Source organism: Crinia signifera, chromosome 19 (assembly GCF_055691185.1).
Source record: "Crinia signifera chromosome 19, ASM5569118v1, whole genome shotgun sequence".
Classification (NCBI taxonomy): domain Eukaryota; kingdom Metazoa; phylum Chordata; class Amphibia; order Anura; family Myobatrachidae; genus Crinia; species Crinia signifera.
Genome location: NC_139226.1, coordinates 117,663,923 through 117,682,979, shown reverse-complemented (window position 1 = coordinate 117,682,979; position 19,057 = coordinate 117,663,923). Strand labels below are relative to the sequence as shown.

The 19,057-nt window shown below is 42.5% G+C and overlaps 1 protein-coding gene across 2 annotated transcripts in view; it reads right to left on the bottom strand.

Annotated features, from left to right (window-relative positions):
- Window positions 1–19,057, bottom strand: part of ZBTB16 (zinc finger and BTB domain containing 16) — a 128,319-nt gene that overhangs the window by 16,580 nt on the left and 92,682 nt on the right. The gene's annotated exons all lie outside the window — the stretch shown is intronic.

Sequence of the window (19,057 nt, the reverse complement as noted above, 5' to 3'; positions counted from 1 at the left end):
ATGCCGGGGGACTTGGTAAGCAACGTTTTTTGGAATAATTTGGATACGGGATGCCCGGATATGGGATACTCAACCTGTAGTAGTACTGGGATAGCCGACAGTACAAGTACTTCCACTGTCTTTGCTGAATAGGCGTGCATGGATAGGCTATCGGTGGAGGTAACCGGCAAACACTATTGCTGGATGAAAGCCATCACTAGCCTTTTGGTTAATTAAATAGCCCACCTTGCAGCCAAAACACGTTAAAAGATTTGTAAACTTGACCAGTAACTAGGTGTACAATGAGAACATCACACTGCACCCATCATAGATTTGCATAAGGCTGCCATATAAAAAAACAGAACAGCCATAAAAGCTACCCAATAACTGTACGTCACACTGAAATGCTATAGCTTATAGGACCACATATATTTTATATAACTTGCTGCTTTATGTCTAAAGACACACATTAGATATAGTTATTTGTCTTGAGAGTCCTATTGAAGAGTAGATGTTGCTATTGGCAACCTATCAGATTCCATCGATTATCTTATAGACGGTGCTAAAAAAAATAAGAAGCAGATTCTTATTGCTAGTTATGGGCACCATCAATAGAACTTCCATCTTCGTAAAAAAAAAAAAAAAAAAACACCTGTAGAGTATAGGCCCCCTTACACTTGTCTGACTTATTTTTCAACAAATTGGACCTGATTGACTCAAGATTTATCCTATGTGCAGGAGGATCAATCTCTTGCAATCTCTTGGTTATACCCAATGGCACGGGATTGTGCATTGGGTAATACACATCAGGCACATAAGATTTTGTCAGATAAATTGACCCAATCCACCTGAATTGGGTCAAATCTGACCCAATTAAGTAGCCCTTACTCTTATAGTAGCAGACAGTACTTATACATAGAGTTTATCTCCCATTAAAAACCATCCTCCAAAATCTGGACAAAAAGATGTGTAGAAAGGCAACCTCAAAATCCGACAAAATTACAATACCGTTAAAATATTAGTATCAAAAGATACTCTAGAAAGAGATACACTTAGATGGACTTTTCAACTCATCTTAGAAAAAAATCAGTGTTACAATGGCTCAAGTAAAAAAAAATAAAAAATAAAAAAAATTTGGGGTGCTTTGGGGTCTATTATTCCCTTGTGTACTTCTAAATAAGGAACAAGTTTTGTTTTAACTATAATTTCCAAAAACTTTTCTTTAGAAACTAGTAACGCTTATCCCTTATTCAGTATGGGTTTACATTTTATCTAGACTGAAATGTGTATTCAAAAGCACATTTTGAAAACATTGATTTTTAAGCTCTAGCATTTGAAGTTCAGATAAAAAAAAGAAACTCATTAACTGAAAATAAAAGCAGAACAAGGGAAAAAAATAAAAGCAGATAGTATAAGGAATGTAATTTGGTACATACTTACACTAAAATGAATTATTATTAAGAATACAATACGAATGGCATTAAAATGCATAAATAGTCAACCAGGGCAAAATAAACAATACTTAAACAATATGTGCAATTTACTTGAAATGTTCAGAAGGGGAAAATAAAGTAATTATTTAGCTAAGCAGTCATGATATTTTTTATTCATGGAACAAAAGAAACAAAGGTTAATATAAAAAGCAAAATGAGCAAAAGCAATCTCCGAGGGGATATAGCCTTCTCCTTACCAACTTAGAAGTTGCCTCGGTTACGTTTATAGGCAACCTAAAATACTTCTGGGGCAACATGTGCAGCCCTCAAACTTCAAAATTGGCAGCCTGCACATCTTAGCAAGATTGAAAAACCAGATCCAAAATTACTTTGATGCACCTTCATTTTTCCAAATGTGTCTCATATGCCTCTATGATGGTATTTGACATTGTTTAAAAGCAGGTGAGAGGTCAGAGGCTTCACTGGTCACAAAAATGTGCTAAGATAAATATACTCCGAAACTCCCCAACGTGCCAAAAAGGTCTATGAATAAGTTCTCCCCACTAGATACTGGTTGGGAGTTGGCTACTGGTGATCCAAGTGTATAGACTTAAACTCAACTGGAGTAGTTGAATCTGAAAGTCCAAATGCACTGTGGAGTATGTATGTTCTATATAAGGAACTAATAGTGTGTGTGTGCGTGTGTGTGTGCGCAATAAAATAGGATTCTAATTATATGTGTGGCCAGCTTGAGAAATGTCTCTGACAGGTCACTATATATCCTGAATAAACAGCCAATATGAAATAGCAAACCTAACAGAACTACTACATGTAAATGGGAGAAGAACTTTAAGAAAGTACAGCAAAGTTCCCAGTAACCGCATAGTGGCAAGGTGAGGAATGACCAGTAGGAAAGAACACTTATAGGGAAACATTTTTGTTTACATAGAGTACAGACTACAGAGAATCAGTTCAGGGCAGAATAGACTGTTATAATCTCCAGATGGGGAAAAAAAGTGCCTTTCCGATAGACTCCTTGATCAGTTACCGGCCTACCTAAACAATATTAACCGGCCTACTGTATGATGTGGGCAGGGCCTTTCATAAAGTAGTATATCATTCCTCAAGCCAAGACACCTATAAATTGCCTTAATAAGCCCAGCAAATGGCCACTTTGTTTGTCATCTCCCAAAAAAAGGTATGTAAAGTAGGTAAGTATGAACTGAAAGCAACAATACAAAAAGTGGCCATAGCGACCAACTAGTTTTTTGTGTTTTTTAAGTTCAATTGTTCACCATGCCCCAAAAAAAGAAAGTGCTCATATGTTAAATTTAGAAATGTATACTATTATTTCATTCATTTAATTCTCATCGATGATTTCAGTGATTGAAAGGACATTAAATGTGATGTACTGTATATTTACAATCAATGTTGGTCATAGACTAATTATGGTGAAACTACCGGGAATTGCAGTTTTGTAATGCGAGATATTAAGCAGGGTGTTTTTTTGTACTGTTTTTGTGCCTAAAGCGCTTTATAGATAAAAAGAAAGGAAAAAGAATAATACACCACAAAACAACTGTATTCAATAAATTTAAATAAACCCACAGACACAGGGCTTATTGAAAGAACTGACGTCTTAATGGCTTTTTTGCTCTTTTAAAAGATTACAAATTAAGCAGCATTTAAAGACATTTTACAGAGGATTCTCAGGGAGGCCTTGGAATAGGCTAGCAATTCATTTCCGCGGTAACCAAAACAGTGTCTGCGCAAGAGGCCTATACCGTACAGTGAACAATAGGCCACACGGCCACAAGGATGAAATAGCGGACCATTGTAAAGAATTTTTTTTAAAAGTATGTCATTAAATTAAAGTAAATTAGAACCTAAAAATCACAGAAAACAAGGCAAGGAACCTCCCAAGTGATTACAGCAAATTATAGGGGTACTTTGTAAACTAAATGTTAATATGGAGCGGCTGCACTCAAAAATGCCTCATCTGTCTATTTATTTAATGGATCATAAATAGATACTCATCGATGATGAGCATTTAATAAACATATGACCAGGACTGTTGGGACACTAAGGGGGTAGGTAATATATATATTTTTTTCGACTATCCAAAATTTTTCGACAGTCAGAAATATTGTGTAACTTGACCGTCTGTATTCAATCTTCCGACTGTCAGAAACGTTCTGACAGTCATAAAACATGTAGTTCACAGATCCACATGTATTTTGATGAAAACGGCAGCAGATTCGAAAATGTATGACCGTTTTTTGACGATGAAGGTTTGACGATTTAAAAAGTTGAATCTGCATGGGCATTAATGTGGTCGAAAATGGCCACAATGAATAGGTGTGTGCCGATAATTCAGACTGTTGGAAATATTGTCACACCGGTGTCAACAGCAAAGCGTCATTAGAAACTATTCTAAGATGGAAGTAGCGACTGTTGAAATAGAAATGTTCTAGTGATGCAGGCCCGTTCTATCTGAAATGTAAGGCAATGTTTTTTAAACTTATTAGCCTTACTGCCACCCATTGCTAGAACTTCCCTTGTAGAATTCTCTTTCAACTAGGGTACCAAAGGGCAAGAAAAGACCCTGCAGGAGAAAAAAAGGGACAGGGGAAACTTGAAGGTCACAAAACCTGGCAGAAGAGTGAAGGCTGCAAGAAAAGAGTGCAGGACAGAAAGAAGAGTGAAGGATACTGGTTGAGAGAAGAGTGCAGGACAGAGTAGGGTTGAAAGAAGAGTGAAGGATACTGGTTGGGTTGAGAGAAAAGTGCAGGACAGACCAGGGGTGACAGAAACATACAGGACAAAGTAGCCTGGAGGAAAGAATGGGGCAAGAGAAACCTGCAGTAGTAAGGGGAGACAGAACTGGAAGAGATTAAAATAATAAATAACTTCTGTGTTCATAATATTCATATTCGAGATCAATGGTGCCAAGAGATGGGAAATTAACTTCGCTCATAGGAGGTAGTTGATCAAATGAATAATCCTTTATTCCTTATATATTTAACCTTGACAAATGGACTAAAGGTATGTTTGGCATGGACCTTAGGAACTCTACAGCTGCGAATGCTTGTTTTCATGAATGAAGGGTTTTGGTGGTTCTTTAAGGTGGACCATATTTTCCAGACATGGGGCTTAATTCAGACTTGATCGCAGGACAAATCTGTTCCTAAAATGGGCAAAACCATCTGCGCTGCAGGTGGGGTAGATGTAACATGAGCAGAGAGTCAGATATGGGTGAGGTGTGATCAAACTGAAGTCTTAAATTGCAGTGTAAATAACTTTTATCATTAAAATTATTGCTAAACTCACTGTCACCATTGCCTTGGTATGTAAGTGATGCCCAAACATCTTCCTCAATGGTTTTATATTTGGTAATCCATCTTTGCCATATTACATTATATCTCATAACTAGCAGCAGAAAACATATAACATTATAGAAGTAAGCTACTTATTATTAGTATTTTTCTATATATATATGGCACGACAAGGGATCCACAGCCACCAATCATAGAGTACGTAAACATTGAACAAGCAAAACCGGAAACAGTGACTTACAGTTGAATACAATAGAAGACAAGTACAGGGTCATAAGCAGAGCCGCGTCAGAAGAGGACACTGAAATAAGTATCAGGGTGGCAGAAAACCAAAGGTTTTGGTGCCATCGAAGATGGTTTAATAGAAGAACATCATGAGGGAAGAGGGCCCTGCTCATGAGAGCTTACATAACGTTCTTACCCAGGCTTTTTGTGTAGGTAAGGGAAAGGAGTTTAAAGTTGCAAAACTGGACTCAGCCAGAACTGCAGAGAGAGGTGTGCAATGACACAGTAGGTAGAGCGGTGATAGTAGGTAGAGCGGTGATTTATTTAGCAACAGTTATCTATATAATGCATATTCACCACAGTGTGGGTCCCAGTGGAGCTTGCAGTGTATATTCCCAACCACATGTACACACCCACAAACACTAGGATTTATTTCTATTGGAAGCCAATTAACTTAATCAGTATATTTTTGCATTTACTCAAAGCACCAAGAGCAAATCTGTGCAAGTACAGGAAAAATATACAAACTACACACAAATCAGGCCGTGATGGAATTCTAACATGATGCAAGTGTTGACATGACTTGAATGTCTTTATAGCAGCACCGACCGTGTCTTCTAAAGCCAACGCCAGATGAGGAGGATGTGTGGATTCCCACTATGACCCTAACTGCACAGAGTTTGTATATTCTTCCCGTGCTTGCGTGGGTTTCCTCCGGGTACTCCGGTTTCCTCCCACAATCCAAAAATATACTGGTAGGTTAATTGGCTCCCAACAAAATGAACCCTAGAATGTCTGTGTGCGTGTACATGTGGTAGGGAATATAGATTGTAAGTTCCACTGGGGCAGGGACTGATGTGAATGTTCCAATATTCTCTGTAGAACTGCAAAATATGTGTGCGCTATATATAAAAAAACTGTTCATAAATAAATAAATACAATTCCAGTTGTCCTCAGTGATTATCTCCTGTTACCTTAATCCCCCGCCCCTAGTGTCTACCATCTATTCCCGCAGCCTAACCCTAATATTGGCATTCTGCAGAAGTCACATCGTCATTTCAGATTCCAGATGTTGTCACTCGGAACATACAGATGTTCTGAGAATACCGACATCCTAACTGTTGACAGGTTGACTACTGTACATCCTCTTTATTGTTATAGTTTAAATTGGTTCTAGTCACCACATCTTAAAAAGCAAAACATCGATATTCTGCAACGACGATTATCTGCGAAATGACACTTCATTGCTTCTGATCAATTTTGGAGATTTTTAACTCTGTGCAGATAAGTCTGCGTCAGATAGTATTGTGTAATGACACAACACCCATGTTCTAGAACAATAGAACGGTGAGTTTCTCAGATCCACATCTTCAACATCCGTTCCTTTTTTTAAATAACCTGTTGTACAATGTATCAGGGTAGACAAATATACTCCAATATTCAAACAGCAGAATCTCAAAAGAACACTTTAGTCAATGTCATGTCAATGGATATATGATTTGGTGATTGCAGGTATCTCAAGGTTTATAAAGAAAAGAACTTCAGATTTTTCACGGGTCAAATTTCTTGTCGCACCGAAGCGATATAGTGGAGACGTGCTAGCCGGCTAGGAGTCTGTGGCACGAAGTCAGAGTGGGTAATTAGTAAACATGGCGCTTCTCTACCATCTCATTGGCATGCGAGCCGGACGGAGGGAGCCTCGTTTAAAATGCAGCCTGATGGAGCTTTACGGGCTGCAAACCATTTGTTAGCTCCTATTGAAGAGGCTTCGGGGCCAGTGGCAATTAAACTGGAATTAGTGTTTGGAATGAGATACAGCAGATTCATACCGCGGAAGGGAGAGGGGACGGGTGGAAGTGTCAAGGGAGGCAGGCTGACTTCTGCAGAATACCTTTTCTTTAAGCATCCCTTTCACGCCATGTCCTCCCTCCCTTTCTGGCTGTGTTCACTGGACAAGAAAAGAAAAAAAAAAAAAAAACCCAATGTGCTAGAGACTAGCCGGCAATATGTTGAGGAGTAATTATTGCAACGCCTTCCAGCAGAGCGTATATGGAATATACTATACCTGGCATTGACGGATCTTGGATTAAGATTGAGAGACATTAAGAATCCTCTAGTCCATAGGTGTCAAACTCAAGGCCCGCGGGCCGAATCCGGCCCGCCAGACCAAGTCTATTGGCCTGCGCTGCGCTGCCAGTCTATAAAGCCGGCTGCCTCCTGAGAACGCTGCGGTGCTGAGCGTTCCCAGGAGTCCAGTGCGCTGCCCGGCGACGTGCGCGATTGCGTCATGCCGTCATGCCGTCATGCCCGCGCAGTATGCTTAGCCTCAGGCAAAGGAGCGTGGGGTGCGGCTGCGGTGACGGCTGTCCTGCCCTGCCTTGGCGCGCGACGGAGGGGGGATCTTTTTGCCTGCTGCCACACACATCATTGCAGTAAGTGGCTCTCCTTCAAAAAAAAAAAATATATAATAAAAATGTAAGAATGCTGGCTATGGTGTGACTCACCTGCTGCACGCTGCAGCACAGAGTCTTGTCACATGGTGGCTTGGTGGGCTGCTGGTGGCATATTGAAATAAGTATATTTAATGTACTTATTTAATAAATAAGTATTTGAAATATGCTTATTTCAATATGCCACCAGCAATACAGCCCACCAAGCCACCATGTGACAAGACTCTGTGCTGCAGCTTGCAGTAGGTGTGTTATATATTAATAAATATATGAATGATGCTGGCTATGCAGTGACACACCTGCTGTAAGCTGCAGCACAGAGTCTTGTCACATGGTGGCTTGGTGGGCTGCTGGTGGCATATTGAAATAAGTATATTTCATATACTTATTTATTAAATAAGTACATTAAATATACTTACTTCATATACCAGCAATACAGCCCAGCCCAGAGTCTTGTCACATGGTGACATGGTGGGCTGTATTGCTGGTGTATGAAATAAGTATATTATTTATATTATATATATATATATATATATATATATATAGTTATTTATTAAATAAGTACATTAAATATACTTATTTTAATATGCCACCAGCATTACTTACTTACAAAACAGTAATAATTGAATGCAGTGACAATAATTTATTACGATAATAAAGAGTGGACGCATAGTCCTATACAACCGGCCCTTTGAGGGTGACCAAACTGCTGATGCGGCCCCCGATGAATTTGAGTTTGACACCCCTGCTCTAGTCGCAGATCAGTGAAACCTCTGCTTGGATAGAGAACAAGCTGTACCGTTGCTAAAACCCACAGACACACCTGTGCATACAAACTTTCACAGAGTATTCTAGCTGCCGACACAGAGCACTGATTGTGGGTGGGAGGAGCATCGCTGCTGCTGCTGCTTAGCTGGGAGCAGCAGCGGTGCTCAGTTATGGTAATGCAGCAGGAAGGGGTCTGGCATAAGTAGACGCATCCCGCATGCATGTGCGATACAGCGCTGGGTCCGAGGATCACATTGTCACAGTCGGCTGCCTGAGTGACCATGAGATCACGCAGGCTGGCCACCGCAGCTCTGTCCAAGAGGACAGGAATTCTCAGTGGGCAGATGGGTACCCGGACCTCGGCACTACCACAAAACTTAGGAGATACTCCATTTCTTTTTACGGCTGCCGTTGCTGCCCTCTTTGGTAGACAGGCAATAGGTCGACACATGAATAAAGGCCAACATACCTGGTGAAAAAGTTGACATGGAGAAGGTCGACCTGCGTTTTTTCTAGTTTGTGTCTGTCGACATAGACACAGTATAAGTGTCCCGCTTCACTCGCCATGCGTTGGGCACGGTCGGCACACTATTATACTCTAACACTGTCCACTTGGATAGTAGACCCTTTTAAATAAATAAATAAATAAACTCATATTGATCTTTTGCTTGTGTCAACTTTTTGACCATGTCGACCTAAGGTATGTTTTATTGACTTTCGACCACATCCCAGCATATAGAACATTCTCACTACTGTAGCCGGACATGCACACCAATGTCAGCAATTGATCACCTAATAGCATTCATATACAAAGCAACTACTATCTTAAGATACGCCGGTTTTAGGCCAGACGCCTACGCTCATGTCCCCCACTTGCCTCCATTCATTATATAAGCAATAAACGCATTCAGTAACGCTGCGAATACCTTTGTACAACATCCTATGTACGGGAGGAGGTTTGCTAAGAGATGGAACACAAATGCAAATAAGATATATTCCCTACAAGTACTATATTTATCACAAGCAGTTTTTTTGCTAGTGCTGGGATATCATCATCAGCCGCTCTTTGTGGAGGTTATACATGTGCACATATGCCCTTACTCTCCGCTCCCCGTCCTGCCCAGACAGCAGTTGCACAATCACACAAATCTGCATGACATTTATGGGAATATGCAGAGCAGAATCACCGAAGAGATGCTTTGCAAATTGGCCTAGCACTCACTTGGCATCAGCCCCTAATGTGTCTAAGTGATAGGAGAACTTTACTTGTGTGTGACATGCTATGATTATATACACAGCGGGAGGAGAGACCTGGATGGGGCCAGATGGCCATTAGCACTTGTACAAACTATAGTGATTCATAGCCGACATGCTTACACGATGTCCACTCAATACGGAGCATTTGTGGGGTCATTTTGAGGAGGAGAGGAATCAAGTCTTGGAGAGAGAGGTAAAGGGGGTTATTCTGACCGATGTTGCGCGTCTGCGCAGACGTAGGGTGTGTTCACCGACGGTGAACTTTCGGTTGGCCAGGTGCACGCATCCTAGATGGCGTGCGGGGGGAGGAGAAGGACGGGGGGTGCCAGGCTGCCCCATTACCATTTGGGAACGCCCAGTGTTCCATGGGCGTTCTCATGGTAATGAGGCGGTGATGCGGGCGTGAGGGGCTGGCAGCTGCCCGCCCATATCCGACCCAGCGTGCACGCATACGGAAGTGACTTGAAAGTCCCTTTTATATGCGTGTACGTTCGACGACTTCCAATGGTCGGCGACCATCGAAAGATGTGGGAGGTTACCGGCGGCATACGAATGGATGTTTATGCTAAACATCCACTCGCAGCCTGTGTGGGTGAACCCGCGCTGTGAGGAGGGGCGGGTGGGCATTCATTCGCTGGGTGGGGTTTGGTGGATTTGCAAGGCTGAGAATTCGCAGCCTTGCGAATCAACCCGAATAACCCCCAAAGTACCAACCAGGCAGCTCCTGTCATTTTACAGGCTGTGTTAGACAGGAGCTAATTGGTTGGTACTTTATACATCTCTTCCTGAATATAAATACCTGGATGAGATACAGAAACCTTTTATCGCCATATCAGATCAGTGGAAACGAGCATTCATGGAGCTAGGGTCCTCGTTTATTAACGAAATGTAATACCATCGGCCTATTTTTAGCATCACTGCAATATTCAGCTGGTGTTCAGCATTAGGTACCTCTCCAGCGAGGTCCAGCGCAATCTCCTCCCTAAGTTCAGTCTTCCGCTCTGCTGCTGGCAGCCTAATGTTACAGCCATGGGCTACTGAGCCATGCGAAAGTGCAACATCCAGTCTGTACATGTGCAGCCTATACCTGATGGGGACCCAGCAATGCTGAAGCTGGAAATGCTGCTCTGGGTACTGCTCTTACATCACAATCAAATCATGTTTCCCGCTGCTTGTTGAACAGTAAAAGTTGGACGTAATTCCTTTAGCGAGTGCTTAGATGTCCAATACTGGATGGTCACCAGATACACGGTCACCGCCCATATAGCTGTAGGTGCTGGTCATATAATTGCATGACAATCTCCAAGGTAAGAAAAGCAATTCTTATGGTTGTAAAGTGAATAGTAATTGTTGAGGACACATTTTGGGCAATGCTGCCTAACTCCATGCAGTCTGAAGCTCCATACACACTAGCCAAGGGCTCTGTTGCCGATTTCATTAATATTGTTGTCGGTAAGCCCAGGCAAATGATAATGTGTGATCACTGAACAATATCGGTAAACAATATTGACTGACGTCACCCGCCCCCTGGTGGCTGCATGTCTTGTGACAATATAGTCAACATTGTGCATGCAGAAGAGACAATGGAGCAAGGGGGATGGGGGCAACGTTGTTAATGTTAAGCATACACAATAAGTGATTTTTTTTTTAAATCCATTATTCAGAAGGGCCAAAATGAGCAATATCTTAAAAAGTTGTCTAGTGTGTATGGGGCTTAAAGGTCCATACACACTTGGCGATTTTGCTGGGCTGAAAAACATTTTAGCGAATTCCCTGATGTGTCTGACTTTCCATACCAGGACACTATAGAAAGCCATCCACCCCATCACTCATCTGCTGGCAATACTAGCAGATGAACGGTGGGGCCAGCAATGATGTGAGAGCGCGCATTAACGGTCACCGCTGCCCCGTAGACTCTAGGTGGCTTTTGAACTTAAAGCAGTAGTCGCCTAGTGTGTATGGGGCTTCACCTAACCTAAAAGATGATGGGGGAGATTCTCTAAGCGAAAAATGCGGTAAAAACCCAGCAGAGCTGTGCTGCCCGGACCTGTGACCTCCTCCCTGCACTGATCCTCTTCCAGGTGCAGGGAGGAGGAGAGCCCGGCGCAGCACCAGCAGCGCCGGGTGTGTGAGGGAGGGGGAGCCGCCGGAACCTGCTGGGACCCGGCGACTCTCACCGCAAAGGACAGCTCTTAACGCAAGAGCTGTCCTTTGCCTTAATTATCGCATATGTTACAACATATGCAATAATTAAATATGCGATGGGCGGCGAAGGGGGGCGGAGATTCTTAGAGAATCTCCCCCGATGTCTCAGTTACCTGAACTGTAGACGGGTCACCTTAACCTGTGTGCCAGCCATGAAACATGATATACTACCAGTGCTCAGTAAGGTGTATACTGCAAAGACCATGAGGATACCGGACAAGATTGGAAAAAAAAATCTTTCATGGAAATAAACCAAGACTATTATGTGAGATAGGCAGGCATAGATTTGGGGAGATCCTGGAAAGGGACAGTGTGACATCAGTTAACAGGTTTAGCAAACACAGGAGGTCAGTAAGGGTACCATGCAGTCTAGCATCTCCTGAAATACCACCGGTTGTTAATTAGTTAGTCGGAGGGTAAACAAGTTCTAGGTTACTATTTTTTAATACAAGGACAAATTCTTGAAGAGAACATGCACACGATAGCAGAACTGTCCCACATCATGTAACATTTCAATCTCGGAACGAAGGCCAACAGTGACCAATTTAGAATAGAGAGAAAGATGATTATTTCCCACAGGTTACTAGCACGACACTAGTTGTTAAAAAAACAAAACAAAAACGATAATTATGTTTTTCAGACGCAAATGATAGATATTCTGCCGGAATTACGTTCAAAGGAATAAACAGACAGAAATCTGTGTACCCCCTCACTTTGTCAGCACCTTTCTCCAGGGGCTCCTGTTTCCTCTCATGCTTCAAAGTCCAACTAAGTTCTGATTAAACCTGACCATGGTGCCGTGTGTCCGTATTAGGGAATATAAAGTAAGATCATTATCAGTGACATGTGCGTGCATGCACCGCGCAGGCCAAATCAGGTACAAGTTCTGCATCTAACATGGAGCTGTGATCACTGCTCAAGCAGGCAAAGGATTGTGGTAGTGCTTCTAATATATACGCACAGAAGACACGCATATAGATGCAGTAGCAAGCTTTTGGCAGTGGGCATCTGAAATAGTGTTTGCATTAAGGTCATAGGGTTGACGGAACTTAGGTCAAAAGTCATTAGGTCGACACATAAAATAGGCTGACAGTCATCAGACTTGAGTTTTTTCATTTTTTTTGGTGTCTATTTCGACTTAAGTCAACAAGGACAACATATAAGTGTACAGCGTCCCCTCACATGGCTCGCTCTCAGTCTATGTCCACTTGAATAGTAAAGTATGAAAAAACACCTTTTATAAAAAAAATAAAAAATAAACATGAAAAACTCATGACAACTTTTTCCATGTCAACCTAATGACTGTCCACCAAGCTACCGCAGACTGGGTGGATTTCCCACCTCCTGCCCACTTCCTAGTGAATGGATTAGGATAGGGAAAATAATACCAGGAATCTTGAGGCCCAAAATCACACAAAATGAATAGTTTTAGCACAGGTCCAAGTCCACAATCGGTCCTGTTTTCCAGTAATGGGGCAGGACCTACTGACGCGAAGAACTTGGCCTCACCACCAAAGTTGTCAGCTGCATCTCTTCTCCAGGCTTCTCCCAGAAAGGATAAACAAAGTCAGCAAGCAGGCTCAGAATCAGGCCTCTTGTCTGACAAGACATTGTTCTTGTGTATATGTAACACTCACCCTGAGGTCTCCTCTAAATCTGGCCCCTGATGTAACACTGTATGTTCAGTATAAGTATTGTTTTTTGGGGTCCTGTCCTTGTAATGAGGATTATAAGCACTAAAAATTAGAAATCAGAACTCATTGCCAGGTAGCATTGTCCATTGTTTTGGTGGGCACAATACCTCTAGGGATTCCAGCCAATGCTCTGTGCCCTACATTAGCAGTAACCAGCCTACAATATAAAGTGGTTACTCTTTTAGGAGGGGGGTCAAATTTGTAAACATACATACATGCTTCTGAGTACATTCCTCTACTGCAGTCTTTTTCAACCACTGTGCCCTAGGGCACACTAGTGTGCCTTCAGCTGTTCTCAACTGTGCCCCCAGATCTAGAGATGCCCAAACCAGTTTACAGCCACCACCAGTTCAACTGTTATTTACTGGTCTCTTCGTTTCATGTAAAAGGGCCAATGTCGTTTATTTTTGTGTGATTGTTTTTATATGGGGGCCAATAGGTTTTTTTTTTCCTGTGGGTGCCAATGTATTTTGTCCTGTGGGGATCTCATGGTGTGCCTTGGCAATTTTAAAATCTTATTTAGTGTGCCGCAAGGTAAAAAGGTTGAAAATCACTGTTCTACTGTAAATACCTTATACTTACATGCCACTCAATAATGCAAACGCATGGTGCATATTCTGCATACTTCCAAGTGAAGTGCACATTCACAGTAACACAAAGCTCTTGTAACTACATACATGTGAATATAAACGTACAGTCATTGTGCGAACACTAGCCTACGGTGTCAGACACATGACCACACTTTATAATTGAGTGATAAAGGAGGAGATAAGATGGATAAGTAAAGGCGACGGTACGCAGAGGAAATGAGCAGTCTCTCTTTCTCTCTAGACCTTAAAATGAAGTAATAACCCATATTCTCAGGCTGCATCCCAGTGCTAGACAGGATTTAATTTATTCCTGAGGCCATCTGGCCAGCGTGAGCACAAAGACCTGTCCCTCGTGAATGAGAGGCCATATTTATCACACCCCCTTCACCCTGACCCCTCTGTCCCTAGTCTTTTCAAGCAGGGACAAGCCAAGGTTCATTCTTTTTCCCCTGTCCATTGTCTGCATCCCCAATGGGTTCCGAAAAGAGGGGCCGCCGCTAACAATCGTGCTAGGGACGTCCCCATGGAAAACTGAATGAAGCCAGCGGCAGAGAGACGTTAAAGCCTTTGACACCGGAGCGGCTATCCTACTGTAACAAACACATTTAACTCCTTCCTGTCTGCTAAGGGGTTAAAGGGACAATTCTTACTTTACGACAGAGGTAAACCAGGGAATTAAGGTAAATGTCAGAAATAATTTAGCACTATTAATTGGTATATCTATTAGTAATGTATCTGTTAAGGTATTCTAGGAGAGACCAGGTGTATAGAAACCAACACAAAAAAAGCTCTGTCGTAGTGGGAGCGGGAGGGCGATTACTGCCATTACCTAGCACTAATAGAAACGGTGCTCTATTTGCACCCTGGTGTAGAGTTTGCATGTCCTCCCCATGTCCCTATAGGTTTTGTCACACAGTCCATACACTACAGTGTTTTGGGCTGATTTCACCATTCCTGACGGGTCAGGCCGAGAAATTGGCCCAAATCGGATGCGTGTCATGACCCATCGGGTCCAATGCGTGGTCCTGTGCACATTGGACCTTAGTCGGAGGTCAAACCTGCATGCAGGACTGACATTCAACTCAAACCCCCTTCCCTGCGGCCGGGGACAGGAATCCCATGCGATACGTGAAAGGGACCGCAAATTTAAAAGGTCCCGGGCATCTCATGGGGGGGGGTGGGATGGCCATACACTGCTGCGATACATTGCAGCAGTGTATGACCTGCTATACAGGAAGGTTGCTAAGCATCTGGTGAAGCTGACCCTAGTGCATGTGGGCTGGATTAGGCCTGTTTTGTATCTGTTGCCACAACTACCAGCCTGTCTGATGTAGCCATAACTCTGTATCAAATTGTGCCAGCATGCCCAGCTTTGCTACACTGAAGTCCTGATATAAAATGTTTGTGTCTTATGTTATGTCTTCATGGTCTCTCCCAATGTGCTGAATGTTGGTCATGGTCATGTTGACATTCATCAAGTCTATAAGGATGACATGTCGAAAAACTAGCATTTCAACATAACGTCGCTGGTATCCCAGTAGTCACTTTCCTTGGTCCTGTAGACAACTTTTACAGGTCCCGGCGACCAGGTCTACAGCCGTTCCAACATAAATGTCCCTACAGCGGCACCTCAACTTAAGTGTTGGTGTTCTCAGAGTGTAGACTTTTCATTTGTCGTTACTTTGATAATCTCGACATGGTAACTGTCAACAATGTGTCGAGATCACAGAACTTTGTTTTTTAGTCATTCATTTTTAATGTTAGAATTTACCTAAATATCTCTCTCTCACTGCACATCTGAGGTCCCCAAGTAGCCTAATGAATTACAAGCCACAATTAAAAAGTTTACAAAACATATACAGTAGTTCCCTTACCAAAATCATATACAGTATGTTCAGAGAAAGAAAGGGGCAGCAGCAAGACAGGGATCTCCCACTTTACTCTAGACTGAGATATGGGAAGCTTATCTACTTTTTCAGAATAGCAGAACTCACCGAAACAGGGGAGTCTCCTATTTTCTTTGAGACTAAACAACCACATAACTAAAGATAGAGTTGGTTGTGGTATTTACATTTGCCGGGAGTTTGGTGTAATTTCTCCACCTATACTCACTTTAAAAAAATAAAATTCAAAAAACAAAAAGAACACGTACGTAACCTTTTCCCTAACTGAGCAAGCCGTAATTCTCCCCATCTCCTCATGGTCTGAGGAACAGTTACTCCGCCCAGGGCACAACAGAAAGGTGATAATAAAAACTCTACCATCACTTCCATGGTTGCTAAGGACAACAACAGGTAACTAAAACTAAAGTCTTCATACAATAGTGCAGCAGAATGTAATAAAAACAAGAAATACAGACACCAAATACCATCTATATATTGCCGCCATATGGAGAATATATAAACATTCATAAATCAGTCTTTCCCCATGGGAGCTTACAGTCTAAATGGTGCCCCCTCCCCATGAGTTTGGAAATGGAGGGAAAAGGGGGCATCCCCTTCTGTTCCCTCTCATCTTCCTCAGTCATTTCCTAAAGAAAAATAAGTGTGGGATAAAGAGAATGGGAGGGGGTTCTTTGTGTCTGCATACTGATCAGACCCTCTATATACAAAGAAGTGGGGCTTAAGGTCAATGCACAAGATGACCCTGTGACTGGACAAAGCTTTTCATCAATGCTGATGCTCCAAAAGGAACTATTCTATAACTCAGTGCTTCAAAGAAAAAAAAAATTGTTGCTAGGGACAAGATCGATAGTTCTGTTATTTTATTTATCGCCCCGTTCTAGAGCTTCCGAAAACACAACGCTGCTCTTACGGAATAAATGTGAACAGACTGAAAGATGTGATCCAGACAAAGCGGAGGGCAAGTTTTAAGTAGTACGGCATTCCAGCTCTACAATCAATTACAGTGGCACAAGAATCCCTGTCACAGTGGTGATCACAGTCCACTTTAATTGTAAATGTAAACCAGAGTCAAACACATTGCAAGAATAAGCACTGAATTATGTAGTCTTGCAAAGTACGTTTTTGAGCTGGCCCTTCGTCTTCCTGGGAAGGGGTTAATGCAACATACAATGGCACAGTACAGGGAAAACCTGTTCCCATTCCATAATCATGTTGCTTTTGTGGACTAGAGGTGAAAGGTCAAATCTGCCTTACTGCTAATCCCCAACCAATGGCATTGTCATGGGAAAATGTCTGGGTTTGTGGTGGGGGATTACAAAGGGTTGAGAAGGGGACAGGACAAGCAGAACAGGAAGTTATAATTACAGACGGACCACCAAACGCCTTGGATTTGCACCAGTGCCCCCAGATGGTCTGTCCAAAGCACCTCAAGGTGCAATGTCTATTCTCTGATCGAAGGGGAGGCTGTAGACTCTGAAGGACTGCAGTGTGCAAACCTGTAAACAGAAAAGAAAAACCTCTCGCTACGACGTCTGTCCCATACATTACATTAGACTTCTCATATAATCTACGCTTATCTATGGTTATTAATGGATCATCATAGTGAGGAGACATTGGAATGGTTTTTAGAAGATGTGTTTTATATGTGTGAAGCTTTATTGGCCATAATTCAAAATGAACATTTAGGGTCTGCTTTATTTAAAATTACAGGGTGAGAGACTGGTGCAAAATGCAAGCCTTACTGCAAAAATAGTTGTGTGCCCTTGAGCACAAAAAGTACCGCCCCGAAAAATGCAACTTTTAAAACTCCTGTATCTAACACTTCTCCACAAGCTTAGGCCTTGAAATGTAGCATCACTGTCATGCCATCAAGGCACCCAATGCATGCATCATAGCAATCTAGAGAATATGGAGTGATAGCCACCCATACCCCACTTTCCTTCCAGAGTGCTAGTGCTTGTCGAAACTCTCAGCATTCCTGGGCAAAGTGGTGTGTGGAATCACTCCACACTATGCTGCCCCTTGGGCTGAGCAATCTTCTGCTCCCCCATATTTTCCAGGTTTGCTCTGTAAACCTGTTTATATTGGTGAACATCTAGGCCCACAGACTGTTCACCGTAAACACAAAGCTGCACCTTGTCTATTTAGCTCTTGATAAATGAAAGTCCTAGCAACTCACTAAAAACTCTAAACATCACTAAAGCAAACTATGCCTCATACTGTACCTCAGTGACATCATGATGAGGAACCGATTTGAGGCACAAATGTTTGTACAGCTGTGTCCGTATTCTTTTTTTTTTTGACGAGGAAAAGCCATCCTCGCCATCAAACCCCCTTGCCGCATTCAATGTTGGGGAGAAAACCTCGCCGATACCCTTAAACGGCGAGGTTCACCGCAAATGCAGCAAGTCCGCTGCATTTTGTGGCCAGCCCCACCAATTTAATGGCCACCCTCGCCGTTTCCACCTCGCTGAGAAGAACCAGCGAGGTGGAAACAGCGAGTGAAGGGAAGGCAGTTGAATACTCTGACAGTAAGCTATTGGTGGCACTGCTCGCCATCATAGCATTAAATATCCCTTATCAATGTAGTATAAAGATGGCTGACAGACCCAGTCTAGGGAGACATGGCAATGGCCGACAAATGAAAATGTCGACATGAGTTTTCACAAGGTTTTTTATTTTTTGGACTTTTTCATACTGTAGCATCCACATAGACAGATTGGGAACGGTAAAGTACGTCAAACGCGCCGGGAACAGAGCGAGGCACCTGGCCTAAAGCATGATGTGCGAAGCAAGTCATGCGGTGCGACACGGTACACTAACTGAGGGGGTTCAGTTTAGACACCGACACCAAAAGAACGTTAACAACTCATGCTACACTTTTCAAGTGTCAACCTTTTCCGTGTCAACATTGTGGTCGACCTATTGATTGCCAACCTAGTCATTGTCTGAGTTATACCACACCCGCGTGCGTTTAAAAAGGTTCTATAGTTGTGGTCTTGTTCCGTGACCTCCTCTGACCTATTTTGGATTGTCTGTGCAAAGCCGTATAGAAAGCTGTTGGCTCCTGATGAAACCACAAGCTGCTAAAACCAGACACTGGTGCATCAAGGTCAGGACTAAGGGAACGCACAGGTAATACAAGACACTGGAGGCTTTAGCTGAAACCATCTGTATTTATGAGGGGGAACAATACTTATAAAAACTGGACTAACAT